This window comes from Dendrobates tinctorius, unplaced genomic scaffold, assembly GCF_039654945.1.
Source record: "Dendrobates tinctorius isolate UK_male_01 unplaced genomic scaffold, ASM3965494v1 ptg000079l, whole genome shotgun sequence".
NCBI classification, from domain to species: Eukaryota; Metazoa; Chordata; class Amphibia; order Anura; family Dendrobatidae; genus Dendrobates; species Dendrobates tinctorius.
In genome coordinates, this window is record NW_027361747.1 from 25,492,813 (window position 1) to 25,520,253 (window position 27,441).

The 27,441-nt window shown below is 44.2% G+C and overlaps 1 long non-coding RNA gene across 1 annotated transcript; it reads right to left on the minus strand.

The window, feature by feature from the left end:
• Nucleotides 1-1,159: 1,159 nt before the first annotated feature.
• On the minus strand, nt 1,160-25,827 carry LOC141096844 (uncharacterized). Its single transcript, XR_012233797.1, has 2 exons — nt 23,279-25,827; nt 1,160-1,395 (listed from the first exon to the last, which is right to left on the minus strand). It is a non-coding gene; the product is annotated as an uncharacterized lncRNA (long non-coding RNA).
• Nucleotides 25,828-27,441: the final 1,614 nt, after the last annotated feature.

The window sequence follows — 27,441 nt, forward strand, 5'->3', positions numbered from 1 at the left end:
CCTTAGGCCACCTTGCACACCGCACCTCTGCGCTAGCGTCCGACATTGCGCCTGCTTTGTAGCTGTGTTGTCCTGTGGCAGTGTCCTATGCCTCGCTACAGTTGCAGCCCTTCTAGGCGCTCGCAGTAGCGACGCCGCACACACGGTAGGTATAGACGGACGCAGCTCCTCTGTCTTAGGTCCTGCTCCTGTGACCTGATACCGTGTGTGCATTTACCTGAGGCCTGTGATACTAACAGGCTCAGTGTTTTTGCAAGTTTATGTTGCGGCGCCTCTGTGTGTGAACAGAGCCCACTTTGCGGACTTCGAGTGAAGTCTAACCCGTGCGCATTATACCGCCATATTGTTGTCTGTCATTACCTAGCAGCGGTGTAACATCTACTGCACGGTGGACCCCGAGCAGCAAACGCACTTTATTATTTATTTTTATTTATTGCGTTCCGCCGTTCCTAACACAAAGTCTATCACTGTAGTGTGAAACACTTCAGGGAGAGTCTACTAGCCCCAAATTATTCATACAAATCAGACCAATCATCATATAAGTCACAACAAGATATACAAAACTATGAGGAAAAAACCAAGATCATACCCATAATGTAATGTCCGCCAGTCACGCTGAGGCCACAACGTACGTTTCGCTGTACCGCTTCCTCGGGGGGCAGTGTGTCCCAGTGCCAAGTCATTGCTTTAAATATCCCTCCCAGATGAAATGGTCCAATCACCAGACCACCCAGGTGAAGCTAGTAATGCGCCGCGTCCAGTCAGCTCATGGATACGAAAAACCCGGCCCCACTATGTCACTTCCGGCATCAGGATCGCCTTGTGTCAGGAACAAAAGTTCCAATGATGTCAATGACATGCAGCATCATGGATAGACGCTGCAAGGGGCGGAGCCATACCAGTAAGATCGTAGACATGTGCAGGTGCTGCGCCCTCAAACAGGGTATAGGTACAGAAGCGGCCATGATTAATAAGGGAATATATCCGATAAAATAAAACAGAGCCGATATCAATATAATAGGCTAAAACTAGAGTACAATGCCCCTAATCTAACATGTCCCAAAGTCAACTGAGAAAGAATAAAGCCCCACAGATTCACCCCCAGAGATAACCGATAATAAATATGAAACCCCACATCAGAAAATACCACACAGAGTAATTGAGTAAATAACATGTAATTAAATAAAAATATAAAACAATGTAATGTTAAATGAGTCCAAAACACATAGATATGATGGTCTCAGGTTCCAGTCATTGAGATAGAAAGATGAATACATCTCATTGGTATAGATATGAGGAGATGTAACACATAGAGAATACCACGGGAAGGAGGCGGGAGGGCCACTAGTCCGGAGAAGGAAATTGATCATCCAATAATTGGAATATCCACAATTACTAAAAAATAAGAAAAAAAGGAAGAAAAGAACACACAATTAAAAACAGATAGTAAAACACCAGGGGATATAATTCCAGCAGTGAGCCAAAAGGCTGAATCACCAGCAGCAGAGGAGCCCATTATACAGTCATATGTTAAAGTTTGGGCACCCCTATTAATGTTAACCTTTTTTCTTTATAACAATTTTGGTTTTTGCAACAGCTATTTCAGTTTCATATATCTAATAACTGATGGACTCAGTTATATTTCTGGATTCAAATGAGGTTTATTGTACTAACAGAAAATGTGCAATTTGCATTTAAACAAAATTTGACCGGTGCAAAAGTATGGGCACATTTATCATTTTCTTGATTTGAACACTCCTAACTACTTTTTACTGACTTCCTGAAGCACTAAATTGGTTTTGTAACCTCATTGAGCTTTGAACTTCATAGCCAGGTGTATCAAATCATGAGAAAAGGTATTTAAGGTGGCCACTTGCAAGTAGTTCTCCTATTTGATTCTCCTAAGAAGAGTGGCATCATGGGCTCCTCAAAACAACTCTCAAATGATCTGAAAACAAAGATTATTCAACATAGCTTTTCAGGGGAAGGATACAAAAAGTTGTCTCAGAGACTTAACCTGTCAGTTTCCACTGTGAGTGGTTAAAACTAAAAGAGAAAGAGCGCAATAGGGTCTTACCCAGGTAAAAGAGATACAGTTCAAGCTATTATACTCACCAATAGCAGGAGAGTTAGAGGCATAAAGGAATAGAGGTCAAAGCTGCTGCACATCCAAATGGCCCCGCCGTGACCATAGATCATCAGATATCAAAGAAACAATTTTCGGATTTAAACGTGCGCTGCTAGACAAAACGACTCCTTTCCAGATTGTGTACTTGTATACTTTTATTTTCCCAACGCGTTTCGAAGTCGTTTGAATCCGAAAATTGTTTCTTTGATATCAGTTTCCACTGTGAGAAACACAGTAAGGAAATGGAAGAACACAGGTACAGTTCTTGTTAAGCCCAGAAGTGGAAGGCCAAGAAAAATATCAGAAAGGCAGAGAAGAAGAATGGTGAGAACAGTCAAGGACAATCCACAGACCACCTCCAAAGACCTGCAGCATCATCTTGCTGCAGATGGTGTCACTGTGCATCGGTCAACAATACAGCGCACTGCACAAGGAGAAGCTGTATGGGAGAGTGATGCGAAAGAAGCCATTTCTGCAAGCACGCCACAAACAGAGTCGCCTGAGGTATGCAAAAGCACATTTGGACAAGCCAGTTACATTTTGGAAGAAGGTCCTGTGGACTGATGAAACAAAGATTGAGTTGTTTGGTCATACAAAAAGGCGTTATGCATGAAGGCTAAAAAGCACAGCATTCCAAGAAAAACACTTGCTACCCACAGTAAAATTTGGTGGAGGTTCCATCATGCTTTGGGGCTGTGTGTCCAATGCTGGCACCGGGAATCTTGTTAAAGTTGAGGGTCGCATGGATTCAACTCAGTATCAGCAGATTCTTGACAATAATGTGCAAGAATCAGTGACAAAGTTGAAGTTACGCATGGGATGGATATTTCAGCAAGACAATGATCCAAAACACCGCTCCAAATCTACTCAGGCATTAAAAATAATAATAATAATAAATTTTATTTCTATAGCGCTGACATATTCCGCAGCACTTTGCATTTCAGAGGGGACTTGTACAGACAATATACATTACAGCATAACAATAATCACATCGATCATAACAGATACCAAGAGGAATGAGGGCTCTGCTCGCAAGCTTACAATCTATGAGGAAAAAAAGGGAGACACGAAAGGTGGGTGGTAACAGTTGCCCTGATTGTATGGACCAGCCATAATGTTAAGTGTGTAAAAGTACGGATGCAGAGGGCTAATGGATGCATAAAGCATGTGGGAACATGATGTGGGGAACCTGGTTATGGTAAAAAACTTTTGGCTGTGCCACACAGGGATAGATTAGGTTAATATGTTGAGGCGATAGGCCAGTCTGAATAAATGCGTTTTCAGGGCACGCTTAAAATTGTGGGGATTGGGGACTAATCGTATTGACCTGGGAAGTGCATTCCAAAGAATTGGTGCAGCACGTGTATAGTCTTGAAGACGGGAGTGGGAGGTTCTGATTATTGAGGATACTAACCTCAGGTCATCAGCAGAACGGAGGGCGCGGGTAAGGTGGTATACTGAAACAAGGGAGGAGATGTAGGGTGGTGCTGAGCCATGGAGGGCTTTGTGGGTGAGGGTAATAAGTTTGTACTGGATTCTGGAGAGGATGGGTAGCCAGTGTAATGACTGGCACAAGGTAGAGGCATCGGTGTAATGATTGGTGAGGAATATGATCCTGGCAGCTGCATTCAAGACAGATTGGAGGGGGGAGAGTTTGGTAAGAGGGAGACCGATTAGAAGGGAGTTACAATACTCGAGACGAGAATGAATAAGAGAAACAGTAAGAGTTTTTGCAGAGTCAAAAGTAAGAAAAGGTCGAATTCTAGAAATGTTTTTGAGGTGCAGATAACAAGAGCGAGCCAGTGATCGGATGTGGGGGACAAAGGAAAGCTCAGAGTCAAGTATGACCCCAAGACAGCAGGCATGTTGCTGGGGAGTAATAGTAGAACCACACATGGAAATGGCAATGTCGGGTATAGGTACATTAGTAGCGGGAGGAAACACAAGGAGTTCAGTCTTTGACAGGTTCAGTTTCAGATATAGTGAGGACATGATGTTAGACACAGCGTTTAGACAATTGCCGGTGTTTTCTAGAAAGGCTGACGTGATGCCAGGAGAAGAAGCGTATAATTGCCGGGCAGCACGGTGGCTCAGTGGTTAGCGCTGCAGCCTTGCAGCGCTGGGGTCCTGGGTTCAAATCCCACCAAGGACAACATCTGCAAGGAGTTTGTATGTTCTCCCCGTGTTTGCGTGGGTTTCCTCCGGGTACTCCGGTTTCCTCCCACACTCCAAAGACATACTGATAGGGAATTTAGATTGTGAGCCCCATCGGGGACAGTGATGAAAAATGTGTGCAAACTGTAAAGCGCTGCGGAATATGTTAGCGCTATATAAAAATAAAGATTATTAAAAATAAAGATTATTATAATTGGGTGTCGTCAGGTACTGGAAACCAAATCTACTGATTGTTTGACCAATAGGGGCAGTATACAAAGAGAAGAGGAGGGGGCCTAGGACTGATCCTTGAGGAACCCTAACAGTAAGGGGAAGATGAGAGAGTAAGTCGAAGATGAGAGGAGGAGGAGCCAGCAAAAGATACAGTAAAGGAGCGGTCAGAGAGATAGGAGGAGAACCAGGAGAGAACGGTGTCCTTGAGGCCAATGGAACGGCACATAGTGAGGAGGAGCTGATGATCCACAGTGTCGAATGCTGCAGAGAGATCCAAGAGAATTAGCATGGAGTAATGACCATTTGATTTAGCTGTTAGTAGATCATTAGAGACTTTAGTGAGGGCAGTTTCAGTAGAATGTAAAGAGCGGAAACCGAGGGTCAAGAAGAGAGTTTTCTGAGAGATAGCAGATAAGACGGGAGTGGACCAGGCGTTCCAGGAGTTTAGAGATGAAGGTAAGATTAGAAACAGGTCTATAGTTAGCGGCACAGTTTTGGTCGAGGGATGTTTTTTTAAGTAGTGGATGTATGATGGCATGCTTAAATGAGGAGGGAAAGATACCAGAAGAGAGAGAGGTTAAATATTTTAGTTAGGTGAGGGGTGACAACAGGGGTAAGGGTCTGGAATAGATGTGACGGAAATGGGTCACTGGTGCAAGTGGTTGGGCGAGAAGATGCAAGGAGCCTGCTTACTTCTTCTGTGACTGTTTCAAAGTCAGAGAGTGAGCTAGATGCAGTGGGGGAGGGAGGACAGTGCATGGTATGAGGTGATTGGGAGATAATTTCCTGTCGGATCTGGTCAATTTTTTCTTTGAAGTAATTGGCCAGATCGTCAGCTCGAAGCTCCGTGGTAGGGGCCTGCACTCTTGGGTTGAGTAGAGAATGAAAAGTGTCAAAGAGACGTTTAGGGTTATTGGACAGTGAGGTGATGAGGGTGTTGAAATAGGTTTGTTTTGAGAGGTGAAGGGCAATGTTGTAAGTTCGAAGCATAAACTTATAATGGATGAAATCTTCGGGTAGGTTGGATTTTCTCCACAGACGTTCGGCGCACCTGGAGCACCGCTGCAGGAAACGTGTTTGCAGGGTGTGCCAGGGTTGTCGCCGTCTGTGTTGTGGTGTTCTATGTATAGGAGGAGCAAATTCATCCAGGGCACTTTGAAGTGTTTCATTGTAATGCTTCAATGCAGAATCAGGACATGAAAGGGAGGAGATAGGGGCCAATGAAGTGTGCAAGTTCTTCATAAGTTTCTGGGTGTTAATGGCCTGTATGTTTCTATAAATATGGGCAGTGGGGGTGACCTGAGCAGCCTGGCAGTTCTTGATAGAGAATGAAAGAAGGTTGTGGTCAGAGAGCGGGAGAGGGGAGTTTGCAAAATCATCCACTGCACAAAGCCGAGAGAAGACCAAGTCGAGGGAGTTCCCGTCTTCATGCGTTGGAGAATTAGTAAGCTGCAAAAGGCCAAATGAGGAGGTTAGAGATAAAAGGTGAGTAGCAGATGGGGAGAGTGGAAGAACAATGGGGATGTTGAAATCGCCCATGATGAGGGTAGGGATGTCACAGGAGAGAAAATGTGGAAGCCAAGTGGCAAAATGATCCAGGAACTGATGGGAGGGGCCGGGAGGATGATATACCACCGCCACTCGCATGGAGAAGGGGGTGTAGAGTCTGACGGCATGGACCTCAAAAGAAGGAAAGATGAGTGAGGGTACTTGAGGGATAACCTGAAAGGTACATTTTGATGATAGGAGCAGACCAACGCCTCCACCTGCTCTATTGTCTGATCTTGGGGTATGAGAGAAGTGTAGTCCCCCGTATGAAAGAGCAGCAGCAGTGGTAGTGTCTGACTGCTGGATTCAGGTTTCAGTAAGAGCCAGGAGGTTAAGAGAAATAGAAAGGAAAAAGTCATGAATGAAGGAGAGTTTGTTACACACTGAGCGAGAATTCCAAAGTGCACAATTAAGAGAGACAGATGGCATGCAGGGAATATTAATAAGATTAGAAGGATTTTTGAGTGTAGCAGTTGGGGGTTTGACTTTCTATAACATGAGGGACCAGGGTTGGGAGCAATGTCTCCTGCGACTAGGAGAAGGAGGATAGAAAGAGTGAGCAGATGGTTAAGGGATTTGTGAGAGCGTCTCTGATGTTGAATGGTGGGACTGAATGGATCTGTGCAATTTAGCAAAGTGAAAAGAGCATCAGTGCTATCCATAGGAGAGGAAAGGAGTGAGGGGCCAATATGGACGGAGTGTAGAGAGTTAATACCAGGGCGGTGAATGTGTATAAATGCAGAGGCCAGGATATAAATTATACAAATGCATATGGTAAATATTTGGGGTTGCCCAAATGTACAGGGAAGAGATACATTTATGTGTCTTACCTGTCTCCTGCCCTGTCTAACTGCCATGTTATAACTGCCAGCATACTTAGATATATGTACTTTGATTACATGTACATAAATGCCCCCTGCATAAATGCTTTCCCCAGGCTAGCTCTGAATTTATAGAAGGCCACTTCTAAGATCTTCCTTTTTTTTGGTTCTCTCCTTACTCGTTAGCAATCAAACTAAGTTAGGACAGCAGGACACAATAAATGTATTTAGCAGATAACAAGTGTCCAGGCCTACATGGATCATAAACCACTTTGAAAAGTTACTTGACCTCAATAGCATAAGGGGACAAGCAGGGTGAGTTGAAATAACTACAGTATATACCATTATATATGCTGCAAAGATGAATGATAGAGGTTGAACACATGCAGGATTCAGTGAAGTTGCTGGAAAGAGTTAAATACCATTATATATGCTGCAAAGATGAATGATAGAGGTTGAACACATGCATGATTCAGTGAAGTTGCTGGAAAGAGTTAAATACCATTCATGCATTCATGCATAAGAATAATTACAATGTTCTGGAATGGCCATCCCAGTCCCCAGACCTGAATATCATTGAACATCTGTGGGATGATTTGAAGCGGGCTGTCCATGCTCGGCGACCATCAAACTTAACTGAACTGGAATTGTTTTGTAAACAGGAATAGTCACAAATACCTTCATCCAGGATCCAGGAACTCATTAATAGCTACAGGAAGCGACTAGAGGCTGTTATTTTTGCAAAAGGAGGATCTACGAAATATTAATGTCACTTTTATGTTGAGGTGCCCATACTTTTGCACCGGTCAAATTTTGTTTAAATGCAGATTGCACATTTTCTGTTAGTACAATAAACCTCATTTGAATCCAGAAATATAACTGAGTCCATCAGTTATTAGATATATGAAACTGAAATAGCTGTTGCAAAAACCAAAATTGTTTTAAAGAAAAAAGGTTAACATTAATAAGGGTGCCCAAACCTTAACATATGACTGTAAAAAGGATGAGAAACTAAGTTTCTCATTAAGACCCAAAGGGGTCATGGTACCCAGTTTAATTATCCACCTATATTCTAACTGGGAGAGTTTCTTCTTCAGATCACCCCCCTAATCCCACCATGAATGCGATCAATGCCCCGTACCCTTAAAAGGTCGGGGTCACAGGCATGTTTCATTCTAAAATGGCGGAGAATGGTCTTCAAAGATGAAATGTCATCGACACCAGATGCAGCCCTGACATCCCTAACATGTTCCCTTGTGCGAACCCGTAGCTCACGAGATGTGAGACCCACGTACTGTAGATAAGACCACAGGGACAGGTGGCATAATAGACGACGTAGTAATTCGTACAGGAGTTAAATATCCGTTTGTCATCTGAAGAGCTAAAATTCGTAGGTCTCTCAATATTGCGGCATGCCACACAGGAGCCACATGGGAAGCAGCCCAGTCGAGGACTACCCGTTAGAAAAGAGGAGGGTGCTCGCGCCACATAGTGACTATATACTAAAATGTCTCTAAAATTATTCTCCTCGATGTTAAAAAGGCTGCTTCCCATGGGTTTAATGTATTTCCCTTGTGTAGTATTTGCGCCACTGTTGAAGTCAATGATCATTTATTCTAAAAACGCTATCTAGTATGTTTTAGCTGAAAACTACTGTAACAAAAGGAATGTATTCCTGAAAACATAAGAACATTAAATAACATCATTGCAATAGTGAACAGAAGTGTCACACAGTGTATGTCGAGCTGTAACACAAACTACGCATTGCAAGGGGGCTGAGATAACTTCCACTTAAGCATAGATATTTGAGGAAAGGTAGAGTCCTGAAAGCTTGATCAGTTGTGATAGATATGATGCACATGAGACAGGAAAATGACTAATGTTGATCTTTATACAGAACAATCTGATAAAGCCAATTCCATTACAGAGAATGTGATGGATAACACAAGAGGACACATTTTTCCTTGGAGAAATTATAAACAAACATGTGAAGAAGAGATACTTAGACCATCATAGATAATGATTTGATTGATGGTAAAACACACAACAGTTCCTTTGAGCTGAAGTAGAGTCTACTAAGAATTATAGACACCACAAACAACGTTTGTTCTTTGAACTGAGCTTAAAACTTCAGACACTTACAGCTGACAATACTGGCTGGTATTATAGTGTTAGAAGAAGCTTGGAATATTCATCTCAGCTCTAAGATCAAAAGATAGAAGACATTTCACTGAAAGTATTTGGACTTTCTTCACTAGGAAATAAAGAAACTAAATGACAAAAATACAACTTAAAGGCTACTTTCACACATCAGGTTTTCGGCGTCAGGCGCGATCCGGCGTCGTGCCGGAACGCCGGATCCGGCAAATGTTTTGTAAAACCTGATGTGCCGGATCCGGTTTTCTGCCGGATCCGTCTTGTTCTTGACAGACAAAACCGGATCCGTCTCATCCGGTTCATCCGTTTTTCTCTCCGTTTTTCGACGGATTACGCCGGATCCGGTTTTTAAAATTGACCCTTGTGGCCTTCCGAACGGGATTGGCTACTGGAAAACTATATATAGAGTGTTCCTACAGCCCTTCTTTGACAGGTTGTCGAGGAGAAAGTGCAGGTTGGAGAGAAGAGCAAGTTACTGGCGAAGATGGATGTTGTGATTGGAAATATTTTGAAGAATTTGGCGGATTTTATAGCGGAGGCGAATCGTTTGAGGGTGATTGTTCTGGAGAAGGAGAGAGCGAGACAGCAGCGCATCAGGCATCGTAGACGACGTTTGTGGATCCACCCCATCACAGCCAAGAGAATGACGCGTGGGGTCTATTCTACACTCTGCATGGACCTTCGACGAAACCCGGATAAATTTTTTGGATATGTTCGGATGAAAATGGAGAATTTTGATTACTTGGTGGAGCGCATTGCACACCTCATAAGAAAAGCGGACACCTATTGCCGCTTCTCTGTTTCACCCGCAGAGCGTCTGATGGTGACTTTAAGGTAAGCCACATTTATTGGATGTGATCGCATCAGAGCACACTTTCACTGCAATCTTGTTGGTGGTAGTTTGTATCTCCAAGTGTTATAGCTGAGTTTTGGTATGAAATGCTGTGATTTTAAACTAATTGATTGTTTTTTAATTCCCCACAGATTTCTTGCAACTGGAGAATCCCTTTCGTCACTGCATTTCCAGTACAGACTCGGGATTTCCACCATATCTGGAATAGTGAAGTACACATGCCGTGCACTGTGGGACTCCTTAGCTGAAGAGTTTTTATCAGAGCCCACAACAGAGAGGTGGATTGAAATTGCTGACAAGTTTCAACAGATATGTCAGTTTCCCAACTGCTTGGGCGCTGTGGACGGGAAACATATCCGCATTGTAAAGCCAGCCGGATCGGGATCGGAATATTTCAATTGCAAGAAATATTTTTCAATTGTCCTCATGGCCATCGCTGACGCAGAATACAAATTTATTGCTGTTGATATTGGGGCCTATGGCCGCTCCAATGACTCTCAAGTTTTCAAACTGTCTGCCATGGGGCGTAAACTGTATGGAAACACCTTCCAGTTCCCACCACCTAGACCGCTGCCGCAAACATCTGGTCCACCTATGCCATTTGTCTGTGTAGGGGATGAAGCCTTCCAGCTGTCAGAACACCTTTTGAAACCGTACTCTAGCAGAGGATTGACAAGACCAAAACGCATTTTTAATTACCGCCTCACAAGAGCAAGAAGAATGGTTGAATGTACCTTTGGTATTCTGACAGCCAAACGGCGGGTCCTATTGACTGCGATCAACCTCAAGACAGAAACTGTTGACGAGGTGATCAAAGCTTGCGTGGTACTCCACAATTTTGTTATCTGCAAGGAACCCATTTCCATTGCGGACACCTCTGAAGAAACCACCTTGCAAGATTACCATGACATTACTACTAGAAGTTCTGTGACGGTTTCAGTAATGAGGGACAATTTTGCCCTATACTTTATGTCACCTCAAGGCAGAGTACACTGGCAGGATGACAGGGTGTGAAAGATTTGTGCCCTAACCAAACTTGTGTACCTTCTGTACCAACAGTATATACCTTTGCCAACCAAAGTTGGCTATCTTGTCATGGTCTCTATTTTTAGCTTTAGGCCACAGGTGTGTACCTGGTTGTGTTTTATGCAAAGAATTTCACCTTTTAACAAAAGTTGTGTACATTGTTAGGAAATCACCAACAATAAACAACTTTTTAGGTGAAATACTTTGCTTCAAACACAACCAGGAACACAACTGTGGCAAAAAGCTAAAATTTACCCACAGTTATATACCTGGTTTTGAATACCTTTTTACCTTTTAAATACCCTTTATTTAACCTTTTTTTTAAACATATTTCGCCGCAGAAAGAAATGACAGACAACCAGTGTAAACAATAATTTAACTTTTATTTAAAATATTTTTTTGTTTGAAAACTGTTTTTAAAGTTAAAAAAACTTTTTTAATAAAGGTTTGAAAAAAAACTGGGCATTTTTATTACAAAACACACATTACAAATCTGTGTAGTGTGGGGTGTAAATACTGCTGGAGGGGCTGCGGGACAATTCGACAATGGGAGTGTGGAGAGAGGACTGGGATCGTGGTGGGGAAGGAACAGTTAGAGGTGATGGTGTGGAAAAAGCTACAGAATGGGTGGACATGTGGGAGGCAGAAGAGGTGGTGGGCGGTGGAGTGGAGGGTTGGGCAGGGACTGTAGGAGCAGATGATGTTGATGGAAAGTTGTATGGGGAAGGAGTTTGGTACGGGGAAGGAGTTTGGTACGGGGGCAGGTTGCTGGAAGTGGGGAGATGTCTGGTACTGGGGAGGTTGCTGGTACTGGGCAGGTTGCTGGTATGTAATAGGAGGGGGAGGATGGAAAGTGGCTGGAGGGGGTGCAGATGTAATAGGAGGGGGAGGATGGAAAGTGGCTGGAGGGGATGCAGGTGGAGGAACTACAGTGGTGGGAGGTGGAGGTTGGGAGGTAACCTGCTGTAGAGCACCATGGCACGAATGCATTACATGCATCTGCTGGGTAGGAGATAGTGTTGCCATGCGCTCCACAACAGACCTGAAAAAGGTGTGGTTTGGCGAAGATCTTGCTTCTGAATGCATAGTTTGCAGAAGTGTCTTCACCTCCAGAATGCTGGAGTTGATCTGCTGAAAGCCTGCGGAGATTTTCTCTGACAAGACTTTTAGACAGTTCTGGAAAGATGCATTCAGATGCAAGAACTCTGGCGCATAACTCTTTTCCTGACCCCTCTGCTGCTGCCGCCCAGTACCCGCAGGTGTACTAGAGGTGGCAGGGGCAGAAGGGTGGGGTAAAGGGAAAGCGATCTCCTCACCAGCAGCTTCATGTAATGTAGGTGGCCACGATGCTCCTGTGCTGGTGGATGGGACAGATGGGTCGAATGTGTGGGAAGGCTGGGAAGGTGCAGATGTACCGGGGCGGTCGAAGTGTCCCTCGGTGCCGGTCTCCTCAGGGATCGCCTCAGAAGGGTCCAATCGTGCAGGCTCCCGAGTGCTGCTCACCGTGCTGTGGAATAAAGAGAAAAAAAAACAATTAAAATAGTGACATGGTATGGCCCTGGCTGAAAAAAAAAAGTTACATCTAAACATTTTTTTGTCACATGTGGTGTGTAATATTTACCTTCTGGTGAGCATTGTCTCCCGGAGGAACGACAGGGCTCGTGCGTACTTGTACTTGCTCCTGCGTCCTCCAGATCCACTCGGGGCCCGCATCTCTTTATTGAACTCCTTCTTGAAACGATCCCTCACAGACCGCCACCGCTTCACAATTCTCTCCCCTGAAACGAGAAAGGACAAAGTGGTTAGTATACAAAATCAGTGTTTCCCAAACTCCAGTCCTCATGGTCCCCAGGGGTCATGTTTTCAGGATTTCCAAAGTAAATAGAAATCCTGAACACATGATCCGTGGGGACCACGAGGACTGGAGTTCGGGAAACACTGGTTTAAATCAAGCAACCGGTACTGTATATACTTACGCTCTTTAATCTGGGCCCGAGCTTTGAGGTCCTCCCAGCGGTCCACAAGGAGCGAACAGATTTCCTCCCAGAGTCGTCGGGTAACGATAAGGTCAGCGTGGCGGCGGTCAGCCATATTCCAGAGCGGCTCCCTTTCTCTGACGAGATCGATGAGGCGGTCCACATCAATCCCTCCATCCTCACCGTCAGAGTCGGGAGCATGCTGTGAAGGCTGTTAAAGAAAAAGACAAAAATAACATAATTAGCCTCCACAAAAGAAATGAAATAAAAAGTGCAAAAAAACAAAGCAAAAATATTTATACTTACACGCTGGTGACCGCCGCGTTGCTGTCGCCGACGACCCCGGGAGGCACTGCGAGGACCTCTTGGCCGAGCACCAGATTGGGAAGACTAGAGAAGAAAACAAAAAATGTTATGTCTTTGGATGTAGGCATTTGTTTGCTGTGTGTGGTCTGCAGAACATTGTTTTCTATGTGTTGTGTGTAGTGTGATGTTGTGTTTCTGCGTTTGGTGCAAAAAACTTACCAATTGTGAGCCCACTCCAAGTGTCTGTCCACCCCTTCCTTCTTCTTCTGGGAGCTCCTCTTCATCTTGTGATTCCTGTTTTGAAATAAAAGGCAATGAATAGACATATATTACAGACATGATGGATTTTGGAAATTAAAACTTACCGTCAAACGCTGACGATGCGAGGGAGGGCTCCCAGAAGAAGATGTGCTGTCTTCCTCATGGCCAGACTCCATGGCTGTGAGTGGTGTTCCTGCTGCTGCCATTGCTGCTGCTGCATCTATTGGATAAAGAGAAACAAAGGGCCAATGAATATCTTGATATTCCATAGCCCTAGTTTGGAGGAATGGGGGATTTGATAATTACCGTCTCTCATCTGCTGCTGGACTCCCCTCCCGTTGTTCAGCATGCTGCTCCATTTGGGGTGGTGCTGATGGTGCTGCTGCAGATGTCTGCTGCCTTCTCCTGCTCCTGGTTCTTGGCTTGGGTGTCATGTTGGGTGTGGCTGAGGGTCCCACTGTCTTGCTTTTATATATGTCTTGTGGGCAGAGCTACGGAGCATGCTCAGACCAAAAAAACCGGATCCGGCCGCCGGATCCGGCTATCGCCGGATCAGGCGCATTGCGGCGCTCATAGGCTTTCATTGTATGAAAAAGCTGGACACGCCGGATCCGGCGTGTCCGGCTTTTTCGCCGGAGACAAAAAACGTTACAGTAGCCGTTTTTTCCAGACGCCGGATCGCGTCACATTGCCGGATCCGGCGAAAATCGGATGAAACGCATGGCCATCCGGCTCGATCCGGCTCTAATGCAAGTCAATGGGGGGGAAACCGGATCCGGCATTGCATTTCGCCGGATCCGGTTTTTGTCAAAAGCGCCGGATCGCGCCTGACGGCGAAAACCTGATGTGTGAAAGAGGCCTTAGCTATTTTCTTTTGCGTATTCAACAGTTCCATCGCAATATATTTTGCCACCTTGTATTATACTGGCTTTAGGCAGTTATATTTTGCCCCCCATCTCCCCAAAAATTATATTCAATATGGATTTTATATCATCACTGCTCTAGATAACACTGCACAAAAAAATTTCAGGGAAGTTCTTGTCCCCTAAGAAAATTTTATTGTATCTTATATATTTTGATATGCTGAAAATGAATATGTGCTCCAAAAGTCTTGTATCACGTAAGGTTTTTAACCCTTTCATGACCGGCGCTTTTTTCGATTTTTCGTCTTCGTTTTTCGCTCCCCTTCTATCCAGAGCCATAACTTTTTTTATTTTTCCAACAATATGGCCATGTGAGTGCTTAATTTTTGCCGGATGAGTTGTACTTTGGAGCAACACCATTGGTTTTACCATGTTGTGTACTCGAAAATGGGAAAAAATTTCCAAGTGTGGTGAAATTGCAAAAAAAAAGTGCAATCCCACAGTTGATTTTTGTTTGGCTTTTTTGCTAGATTCACTGACCTGCCATTATGATTCTTCAGGTCATTAAGTGTTCATAGACACCAAATATGTCTAGGTTCTCTTTCATCTAAGTGGTGAAAAAAATTCCAAAGTTTGCTAAAAAAAAAAAAAAATTGCACAATTTTCTGAGACCCGTAGCATCTCTATTTTTCTCAGGTTAGGTGTGGGCTTTTTTTTGTGTGCTGAGCTGATGTTTTTAATGATAACACTTTTGTGCAGATACATTCTTTTGATTGCTTGTTATTGTATTTTAATGCAATGTTGTGGCGATCAAAAATAGTAACTGGTGTTATGATTTTTTTATCGCTACGCCATTTAGCAATCAGTATAATTCTTTTTGTTATTGATAGATCAGGCGATTCTGAACTCGGCGATACCAAATATGTGTAGGTTTGATTTTTCAATTGTTTTATTTTGATTGGAGCGAAAGGGGGTGACATGAATTTTTAGATTTTTTTATTTTTTTAGATTTTCAAACACTTTTTTTTACTTTTGGCATGCTTCAATAGCCTCCACAGGAGGCTAGAAGCTGCCATAGCGCGATCGCCTCTGCTACATAGAGGTGATGCTTAGATCACCTCTATGCAGCAGAATTACAGGCAATCTGCATCAACAACCATAGAGGTCCTATGGTTGCTATGGCAATGCAACGATGACCCCCGATCACGTGACAGGGGTTGTCGCTGTGCGTATTTCCGGACGACGTCCGGAAGTGAATTAAATGCCCCCTGTCAATTTGACAGCGTATTTAACTACTTAATAGGCATGGGCGGATCGCGATTCCACTCGCGCCTATTACGAGCACATGTCAGCTGTTAAAAACTGCCAGCTGATGTGCTATTCCATCAGCTGGCAGTAAGGGGTTAAGAAACATCAGTTTATACTCTACATTATGACATCCGAGACACTACATACATGTGCATCAATGTCAGTAGCAAAAGCAATTGTTCAAAAGTATTTTGCAGATGGCTTTCGTTTTCTAATCCATGTCAGATGCTTCTCGAATAAGATTCCAGCAATAGTCAGCCAGTATTGACGTACTCCATTTTCCCTGGTGCCTCTTCTCCATCAGCGCAATGTCTTGGTGAAATCTTTCACCATGTTCATCGCTAATGGCACCAAGATTGGCTGGAAAAAAGTCCAAGTGAGATTGTAGAAAAAGCATTTTTAGTGACATATTGCATTTCATCATATGATATGCTGTGAGCATGTTGTCCTCGAGTTATTCAAAGTTCAGTGCCCTGCTGTTGCCAAGGAAGTTGAAGGTCACATCTTTAAAAGCTCTCCAGGCCACTTGTTCAGCACCTTGCAAAAGACCATCAAAGCTACTGTCACTCATTATATCTCTGATCTGTGGGCCAATAAAAATACCTTCTATAATCTTTGCATCATTAATTCTTGGAAATTTCTGTTGCAAATAAGAAAAGGCTTCTGATTCTTAGCTCATTGCTTTGACAAAATTCTTCATAAGCCCAAGTTTAATATGCAAAGGAGGAAGAAATATCTTTGCTGGATCAACGAGAGGATTATGTTTAACATTCTTCTGTCCAGCAACCAGGTTTTCATGGAGTGGCCAGTCCTTTCTGAAATAGTGCATTTCTCGTGCACGACTGTCCCACTCACAAATAAAACAACAATGCTTGGTATATCCAAGCTGCAGTCCAAGAAGAAGTGGAACAACTTTTAGATCACCACATATGTTCCAGTTATAATTTCTATGATTAATGTGGGTCAACAGTAATTCCATATTCTTATATGTTTCTTTCATGTGTACGGCATGTCCAATAGGTATAGAAGGATAGATATTTCCGTTGTGTAGTAAAACAGCCTTCAGACTTAAAACTGACGAGTCAATGAACAGTCGCCATTCCTTCGGGTCATATTTTCATCCAAGAACACCAAACAATCCCAATACATCATTGCAAAATATTAAACTGTCGGCATGGTTGAAAAATTGATTAAAGTCTTATTGATGACTGCAAAAAACAGAAACTCTTGTTCCTGGCAATAAGAGATTCCATTCTTGTGGCCTTGATCCATGCCTCTTTGACAATTTCAAATCTCTCACCAAGTCACTCAGATCAGCTTGACTGAACAGATGTGGATTAGATGTAGAAGGCTCAAAGTCTGGTCTGCAGCAGTTACATTTTCCACTGACAATGTTAGTTCAACTTCATCGTCCTCCATTGTCCATACTTTGGGCGGCTTTGGAACATGAAGACTTTCATCGTGTGGCACTGGTCTTATGGCTGAAGGAAGACTAGGATATTCTATTGATTTCTTGTTGTTCTTTGCTACTTCTGCCTTACAAATGTAACAGGATATCCAGCAATCTGTTACATGATCTCTCTGCTCTAACCATATCATTGGGACAGCGAACGGCATTGAAGGTCGTGATCCATTCAGCCATGCTCTAAGTATGTCAGTATTGTCTTTTGATTCCTCCCCTGCCCAGGAGATGTGGTATGCTCTGTACACAGTCAGCCGAATGACTCACTGCGCCTGCACGGAATTCGCATAGTAAGTGTTGTCATATGTGTAGATCAGCGATTTTTGTTATTTCAGTGAAAAATTCAGAATATACTGTTTCAGAAAAAGTTCATATATGAGTTTTTAGAATTATAACAGAATATTATAATGTTTCGTATCATTTCTCAAAAACCTTACGTGATAGGAAAAATCTGAAGTCATTTCTGAAATCAACATGAAAAAATCTATCAGGAACACTCAAAATTGTTCCGAGGGACAAAATCTTGGTAACACAATGTAATTATTACAAATATTGTGGTTATGACCCATTCCTTATATAGCTCTCTCATGAACTACAGTGCAGCCACCATACACATCAGTACTTCTTCCCTTGGGGACTCACAATCTGCTTTTTCCCTTATGTTTAACACACACTAGAAAGGAGTTAGATTTGTGCATAAGTGTCTTAGGCCCTGAGTTATGAAAACCGGCATTTTGCATTGCAGTCTAGCTGTAAAGTGTACTGATTAAGCTGCCCCCAAAACATTGAAGAGGTTATACACTTCTTATCCACTCCTTTTCCATTGATGACCTATCGTTAGTATAGGTTATCAATATCTGGTCGGTGGGGGTACGACATCTGGCACCCTCACCACTTAGCTGTTCTCTGTTGTGAGTTCATTTTCCCCTCACCATTGAGGTCTGATGAACTCCCTCTTCTGGTGAAGGAAGGTAGTGAGGCTGATTACCAAGCACCTGAGCTGGATGATGATGACTGGGTGACGGGAATTTCTGACTGGATATAAGGCAGCCGACGCCCTTCTGCTTTGCTGGTGATCTCTCTGAGGGATTCTAGGAGACCAGTCTGTTTCCTGCTCCTCAAAAGCTAAGTTCTCTGCTCTCTTTTTTGCATTTGTGTTTTGGTTTTGTTTTTCCTTGTTTTTCTGGATTTCTGCCATTCCCTGCTGGGGTGTGCTGAATTCCTTTTTGCTCACTACCTTCCTTCACCAGATGAGGGAGTTCATCATACCTCAATGGTGAAGGGGAAAATTAACTCACAACAGTACCTCCCCCTTGAGGAGGGGTCACCGAACCCTCATCCACCCACCAGGGCAATCAGGGTGAGCCCGATGAAAGGCACGCACCAATCTTTTGGCATGAATATCAGAGGCAGAGACCCAGGAATTATCCTCCTGACCATAGCCCTTCCACTTAACCAAATACTGGAGTCTCCGTCTAGCCAGACAGGAATCCAGTATCTTCGCTACCTCATATTCCATGTTACTTTCAACCAATACAGGGTCCGGAGGTGCCACCCCAGGAACTACTGGTTCAACTAACCTCTTCAACAAGGACTTATGAAACACATTATGGATTTTAAAGGTGACAGGAAGAGCCAAACGAAAAGAGACCAGATTAATAATCTCCAAAATCTTATAAGGTCCAATAAATCTAGGCTTAAACTTAGGAGAAGCCACCTTCATAGCGATATTTTTTGATGATAACCAAACCATATCACCAACCTTAAACTGGTGACCAATGGTCCTATGTCGGTTGGAAAACCGCTGGGCCTTTTCCTGGGAGAGAGATAACTTATCCACCACTTGGTCCCAGATCTGGTGCATTCTCTCCACCACAGTGTCAACACCTGGGCAGGCAGAAAGCTCCACCTGCCCTGAAGAAAATCGAGGATGAAACCCAAAGTTACAAAAAAAAGGTGACATCAAAGTGGCAGAACTAGCTCTATTATTTAAAGCAAATTTGGCCAAGGGCAAAAATGAAACTAAATCATCCTGATCAGCGGAAATAAAACATCTCAAATACGACTCCAAGGTCTGGTTTGTTCTCTCCGTCTGCCCATTGGTCTGAGGGTGAAAAGCAGAGGAGAAGGACAACTGAATTCCCAGCTTGGAACAGAAAGTCCTCCAAAATCTAGACACAAACTGAACTCCTCTGTCAGATACAATGTTCTCAGGAATCCCGTGCAAGCGAACCACCTGTTGCAAAAACAGGGGCACCAACTCAGAGGAAGATGGCAACTTAGGGAGTGGTACAAGATGAACCATCTTAGAGAACCTATCACAAATCACCCAAATAACGGTCATTCTGTGAGAGACAGGCATATCAGAGATGAAATCCATTGAAATATGGGTCCATGGCCTCCTGGGGACGGCAAAGGCATCAACAACTCACTAGAGCGAGAACAAGGTTTAGACCGGGAGCAAGTACCACAGGACTGCACAAAATTCCTGACATCACGAGACAAGGTGGGCCACCAAAAAGACCAACTCACCAGATCTCTAGTACCAAAAATACTTGGATGACCAGCCAATGCAGAGCAATGAACTTCAGACATCACTCTCTTCTTCCACTGGTCAGCAACATACAACTTTCCACTGGGACAACGCTCAGGTTTGTCCTCCTGGAACTCTTCCAGAGCACTTCTCAAATCGGGCGAGATGGCAGAAAGAACTACCCCTTCGCCTAAGATGGTAGCAGGCTTGGTCACCACAGGAGAATCAGCAAAGAAGCTCCTAGAGAGAGTGTCAGCCTTGACATTCTTAGTGGCAGGAAGAAAAGAGACCACAAAATCAAAACGTGTAAAAAACAAAGCCCACCTAGCCTGTCTAGGGTTCAAGCATTTGGCCGACTGCAGGTAAATCAAATTCTTGTGATCAGTGAAGAGCCACGACTTGATGTTTAGCTCCCTCCAACCAATGTCTCCACTCCTCAAATGCCCATTTCATGGCCTACAGTTCCCGATTCCCCACATCATAGTTACATTCAGATGGAGAGAACTTTTGGGAAAAGAAAGCACAGGGATTCATTTTAGATGTTACAGGATCCTTTTGGGACAAAACAGCTCCTGCACCAATCTCAGAAGTGTCCACCTCTACCTGGAATGGGAGTGAGACATCAGGTTGCCGCAAAACCGGGGCAGAAGTGAATCTTCGTTTCAGCTCCTGAAAGGAAGAAACAGCCTCCGGAGACCAATTCAACACATCAGCACCCTTCTTAGTCAGATCAGTCAATGGCTTGGCAATACTAGAAAATTTTGCTATAAATTTCCGATAAAATTTAGCAAAACCCAAAAACTTCTGGAGGGCCTTCAAAGAAGTGGGCTGAACCCAATCATAAATGGCCTGTACCTTGGCCAGGTCCATTTCAATAGTTGACGGAGACATAATAAATCCCAAAAATGAAATCCTCTGTACCCCAAAAAGGCATTTTGATCCTTTGACATACAGGGAATTCTCCCTCAAGATCCGGAACACAGTCCGAACATGTTCCACATGAGAATCCCAATCCTTGGAGAAGATCAAAATATCATCCAGATAGATAATCAAAAATGTATCCACAAAGTCTCGGAAAATGTCGTTCATGAAGCACTGGAAGACAGAAGGGGCATTAGTGAGCCCAAAAGGCATCACCAGGTACTCAAAATGTCCCTCCGGAGTATTAAACGCCGTCTTCCATTCATCCCCATGCTTAATGCGGATAAGATTATACGCCCCCCTGAGGTCAAGCTTGGTAAACCAGCAAGCACCTTTAACTCTGGAGAATAGATCCAAAATCAGGGGTAACGGATACTGATATTTAATAGTAATTTTGTTGAGGGCACGATAATCAATACAAGGCCTTAATGAACCATCCTTTTTGGCCACGAAAAAAAACCCAGCACCTAAGGGTGAAGAGGATGGTCTAATATGACCCTTCTCCAACGCCTCCTTAATATAGGATCGCATAGCCTCGTGTTCAGGTACAGATAAATTGAAGAGCTGACCCTTGGGAAATTTACACCCAGGGCTCAGTTCAATTGCACAGTCATAACTCCTATGAGGAGGCAAAGATGCAGACTCATTCTCACTAAATACATCATAAAAGTCCGCCAAATAGTCAGGAACATCATGCAACTGAGGAGAGGTGGAAAAAAACGGAGCCTCACTAAGGGCATACCGACAACCCCAACTCACCACAGACACAGATTTCCAATCCAAAACTGGATTATGAATTTGCATCCAGGGAAACCCCAGAACAAGGGTATCATGCAAATTATGCAACACCAAAAATCTGCAATTTTCTAGATGGTCTGGGGAGACCCGCATTACCACCTGGGTCCAAAACTGAGGTTTATTTTTTGCCAAAGGAGTAGCATCAATCCCCCTCAAAGGGATAGGCGTCCGCAGAGGTGTCATCGGAAATCCACAACGTTTAGCAAAATCTAAGTCCATTAGGTTCAGGGCTGCTCCCGAATCCACAAAAGCCTTGGCGGAAAATGTGGACAGGGAGCAGATCAGAGTAATTGCCAGAAGAAACTTAGGTTGAACACCACCCACAGAAAACGTATGTGCAAAACATTTCTCTCGTTTAGGACAGACAGAAATAATATGCGAGGCATCTCCACAAAAAAAACACAGCTTACTATGCCTTCTGAACTCCTGACGTTGCTCCCTGGACAAAACTCTATCACATTGCATAGGTTCAGACACTTGTTCAACAGGTGGCAACACCTCTCGTGCAGTCCTGCATTCACGTAAACGCCGATCAACCTGAATGGCTAATGACATAGAATCGTCAAGACCAGAGGGAACAGGAAATACCACCATAGTATCTTTTACGGCTTCTGACAAACCCTTCCGAAAGAAAGCTGCCAAGGCATTATCATTCCAGGTAGTAAGGACCGCCCACTTTCGGAATTTTTGACAGTACAATTCTGCAGAATCTCGACCCTGGCTCAATGCCAACAGGGTCTTTTCAGCCTGATCAATAGCATTAGGTTTGTCATACAACAACCCCAAGGCTTGAAAAAATGCGTTCACATTAGTCAGAATAGGATCATCTGGTTTCAAAGAAAACGCCTAATCCTGGGGATCGCCACGCAGCAAAGAGATGACAATTTTAACCTGCTGCGTGGAGCTCCCTGATGAGTTAGGCTTCAAAGCAAAAAAAAAATGTACAATTATTTTTGAAATTCAAAAATTTAGACCGATCCCCAAAAAACACATCAGGAGTAGGGATCTTTGTTTCAGCAGCATGTGAATGAGCAAGGTAGGTGGAAATTCCCCGCACTTCCGCAGCGAGTTGCTCCACACGATCAGACAATTGCTTTATCTCCATTGAGAGAAAAAAATTCCCCCTACGGCCTCAGAGATATAGAGGAAAAAAAAAACACACTTTTTTTTTTTTGACAATTCTTTCCTGCTATTGAGTACCCTAGGATCTGCGGTATGGCTGGTGATTCTGTGATGAATGAGTCACCTTAGGAGGCAAAAACAGAAATACTAGCTAAGTCCAGAAAACCAGAGAAGTTGGCAGCTATCAGATTACAGACCCCTGAACCTATCAACAACTAGCAGTAGCCATGGGGGGTTCCTATGGTGCCCTAGACCCCTCGATCACAGCCGGAGAACTACATAGCCTAAAGACAGAAAGGGAAATCTAAACTGCCCCAGAGCAGACCCCAAAGCAATAGGCAGCCCCCAACATATAATGATGGTGAAGCAAGATGAAAAAACACTCAGACAGATAGAAAGATAGGCTGAGCAAACGATGGGGCCCAAGCTAACTACAAAGGACAGGATAGAAAAGCTGCTGTCTGTAATCCACCAAAACCCTATCAAAAGAGCCAACAGCTGATAGGGAAAAAAGCCCTGAAGATGCTAGGCTTCAAAAAGACTATATCAGTACTCAGGAAAAAAGAGGGGGAGAAGCCAGCGCTGCTTGTGGTCAGAACGTAATACAAGAAGTGTGAAAACACACATAGGTTTCAATCTGTATTCAAAAATGAGACATTTAGCAAAAAATTGATCAATTGTTTGAGCTACCCCGCCACGTCAAGGCAGTCTCGTATGGGGAGTCCTACTCTACGTTTTTTATATTCGCTGTGCCATTACGGCCTCCTAAATGTATAAAAGCAAGACCTCATTACATGCACACTGTACCTCAAGCATTTCAGAATCGCTCCTATGGCACCAGAGAGGACAAGCGCAGATAAAGATTAGCCAGGTCCATGCAGACATTTCAGGTCCAACCTCCACACTGCCTGTCCAGCACCACATGATAAAGGACGATCCAGGCCCAGATACAGGTGCGTAATCAAATAAAGCCTAGGGCAGGGCAGGGCTGCCGTTTAATGTGAACAGCAGCCTAGATCAATCACTGAGAAAACAGAAAGAATGGCGTACATGACCCAGCGCGCACGGCTACAGTGGTGGTCAGCCACAAAACCAATATCAAGAAAAAAGAGGGGGAGAAGCCAGCGCTGCTTGTGGTCAGAACGTAATACAAGAAGTGTGAAAACACACATAGGTTTCAATCTGTATTCAAAAATGAGACATTTAGCAAAAAATTGATCAATTGTTTGAGCTACCCCGCCACGTCAAGGCAGTCTCGTATGGGGAGTCCTACTCTACGTTTTTTATATTCGCTGTGCCATTACGGCCTCCTAAATGTATAAAAGCAAGACCTCATTACATGCACACTGTACCTCAAGCATTTCAGAATCGCTCCTATGGCACCAGAGAGGACAAGCGCAGATAAAGATTAGCCAGGTCCATGCAGACATTTCAGGTCCAACCTCCACACTGCCTGTCCAGCACCACATGATAAAGGACGATCCAGGCCCAGATACAGGTGCGTAATCAAATAAAGCCTAGGGCAGGGCAGGGCTGCCGTTTAATGTGAACAGCAGCCTAGATCAATCACTGAGAAAACAGAAAGAATGGCGTACATGACCCAGCGCGCACGGCTACAGTGGTGGTCAGCCACAAAACCAATATCAAGAAAAAAGAGGGGGAGAAGCCAGCGCTGCTTGTGGTCAGAACGTAATACAAGAAGTGTGAAAACACACATAGGTTTCAATCTGTATTCAAAAATGAGACATTTAGCAAAAAATTGATCAATTGTTTGAGCTACCCCGCCACGTCAAGGCAGTCTCGTATGGGGAGTCCTACTCTACGTTTTTTATATTCGCTGTGCCATTACGGCCTCCTAAATGTATAAAAGCAAGACCTCATTACATGCACACTGTACCTCAAGCATTTCAGAATCGCTCCTATGGCACCAGAGAGGACAAGCGCAGATAAAGATTAGCCAGGTCCATGCAGACATTTCAGGTCCAACCTCCACACTGCCTGTCCAGCACCACATGATAAAGGACGATCCAGGCCCAGATACAGGTGCGTAATCAAATAAAGCCTAGGGCAGGGCAGGGCTGCCGTTTAATGTGAACAGCAGCCTAGATCAATCACTGAGAAAACAGAAAGAATGGCGTACATGACCCAGCGCGCACGGCTACAGTGGTGGTCAGCCACAAAACCAATATCAAGAAAAAAGAGGGGGAGAAGCCAGCGCTGCTTGTGGTCAGAACGTAATACAAGAAGTGTGAAAACACACATAGGTTTCAATCTGTATTCAAAAATGAGACATTTAGCAAAAAATTGATCAATTGTTTGAGCTACCCCGCCACGTCAAGGCAGTCTCGTATGGGGAGTCCTACTCTGCGCTTTTTATATTCGCTGTGCCATTACGGCCTCCTAAATGTATAAAAGCAAGACCTCATTACATGCACACTGTACCTCAAGCATTTCAGAATCGCTCCTATGGCACCAGAGAGGACAAGCGCAGATAAAGATTAGCCAGGTCCATGCAGACATTTCAGGTCCAACCTCCACACTGCCTGTCCAGCACCACATGATAAAGGACGATCCAGGCCCAGATACAGGTGCGTAATCAAATAAAGCCTAGGGCAGGGCAGGGCTGCCGTTTAATGTGAACAGCAGCCTAGATCAATCACTGAGAAAACAGAAAGAATGGCGTACATGACCCAGCGCGCACGGATACAGTGGTGGTCAGCCACAAAACCAATATCAAGAAAAAAGAGGGGGAGAAGCCAGCGCTGCTTGTGGTCAGAACGTAATACAAGAAGTGTGAAAACACACATAGGTTTCAATCTGTATTCAAAAATGAGACATTTAGCAAAAAATTGATCAATTGTTTGAGCTACCCCGCCACGTCAAGGCAGTCTCGTATGGGGAGTCCTACTCTACGTTTTTTATATTCGCTGTGCCATTACGGCCTCCTAAATGTATAAAAGCAAGACCTCATTACATGCACACTGTACCTCAAGCATTTCAGAATCGCTCCTATGGCACCAGAGAGGACAAGCGCAGATAAAGATTAGCCAGGTCCATGCAGACATTTCAGGTCCAACCTCCACACTGCCTGTCCAGCACCACATGATAAAGGACGATCCAGGCCCAGATACAGGTGCGTAATCAAATAAAGCCTAGGGCAGGGCAGGGCTGCCGTTTAATGTGAACAGCAGCCTAGATCAATCACTGAGAAAACAGAAAGAATGGCGTACATGACCCAGCGCGCACGGCTACAGTGGTGGTCAGCCACAAAACCAATATCAAGAAAAAAGAGGGGGAGAAGCCAGCGCTGCTTGTGGTCAGAACGTAATACAAGAAGTGTGAAAACACACATAGGTTTCAATCTGTATTCAAAAATGAGACATTTAGCAAAAAATTGATCAATTGTTTGAGCTACCCCGCCACGTCAAGGCAGTCTCGTATGGGGAGTCCTACTCTACGTTTTTTATATTCACTGTGCCATTACGGCCTCCTAAATGTATAAAAGCAAGACCTCATTACATGCACACTGTACCTCAAGCATTTCAGAATCGCTCCTATGGCACCAGAGAGGACAAGCGCAGATAAAGATTAGCCAGGTCCATGCAGACATTTCAGGTCCAACCTCCACACTGCCTGACCAGCACCACAGATAAAGGACGATCCAGGCCCAGATACAGGTGCGTAATCAAATAAAGCCTAGGGCAGGGCTAGAAAATAGAAAGAATAGCGTTCTGACCACAAGCAGCGCTGGCTTCTCCCCCTCTTTTTTCTTGATATTGGTTTTGTGGCTGACCACCACTGTAGCTGTGCGCGCTGGGTCATGTACGCTATTCTTTCTGTTTTCTTAGTGATTGATCTAGGCTGCTGTTAACATTAACAGCGGCCCTGCCCTGCCCTAGGCTTTATTTGATTACGCACCTGTATCTGGGCCTGGATCGTCCTTTATCTGTGGTGCTGGTCGGGCAGTGTGGAGGTTGGACCTGAAATGTCTGCATGGACCTGGCTAACCTTTATCTGCGCTTGTCCTCTGGTGCCATAGGAACGATTTTGAAATGCTTGAGGTACAGTGTGCATGTAATGAGGTCTTGCTTTTATACATTTAGGAGGCCGCAATGGCACAGCGAACATAAAAAACGTAGAGTAGGACTCCCCATACGAGACTGCCTTGACGTGGCGGGGTAGCTCAAACAATTGATCAATTTTTTGCTAAATGTCTCATTTTTGAATACAGATAGAAACCAATGTGTGTTTTCACACTTTATGTATTACGTTCTGACCACAAGCAGCGCTGGCTTCTCCCCCTCTTTTTTCTTGATATTGGTTTTGTGGCTGACCACCACTGTAGCCGTGCGCGCTGGGTCATGTACGCTATTCTTTCTGTTTTCTTAGTGATTGATCTAGGCTGCTGTTCACATTAACAGCGGCCCTGCCCTGCCCTAGGCTTTATTTGATTACGCACCTGTATCTGGGCCTGGATCGTCCTTTATCTGTGGTGCTGGTCGGGCAGTGTGGAGGTTGGACCTGAAATGTCTGCATGGACCTGGCTAACCTTTATCTGCGCTTGTCCTCTGGTGCCATAGGAACGATTTTGAAATGCTTGAGGTACAGTGTGCATGTAATGAGGCCTTGCTTTTATACATTTAGGAGGCCGCAATGGCACAGCGAACATAAAAAACGTAGAGTAGGACTCCCCATACGAGACTGCCTTGACGTGGCGGGGTAGCTCAAACAATTGATCAATTTTTTGCTAAATGTCTCATTTTTGAATACAGATAGAAACCAATGTGTGTTTTCACACTTTATGTATTACGTTCTGACCACAAGCAGCGCTGGCTTCTCCCCCTCTTTTTTCTTGATATTGGTTTTGTGGCTGACCACCACTGTAGCCGTGCGCGCTGGGTCATGTACGCTATTCTTTCTGTTTTCTTAGTGATTGATCTAGGCTGCTGTTCACATTAACAGCGGCCCTG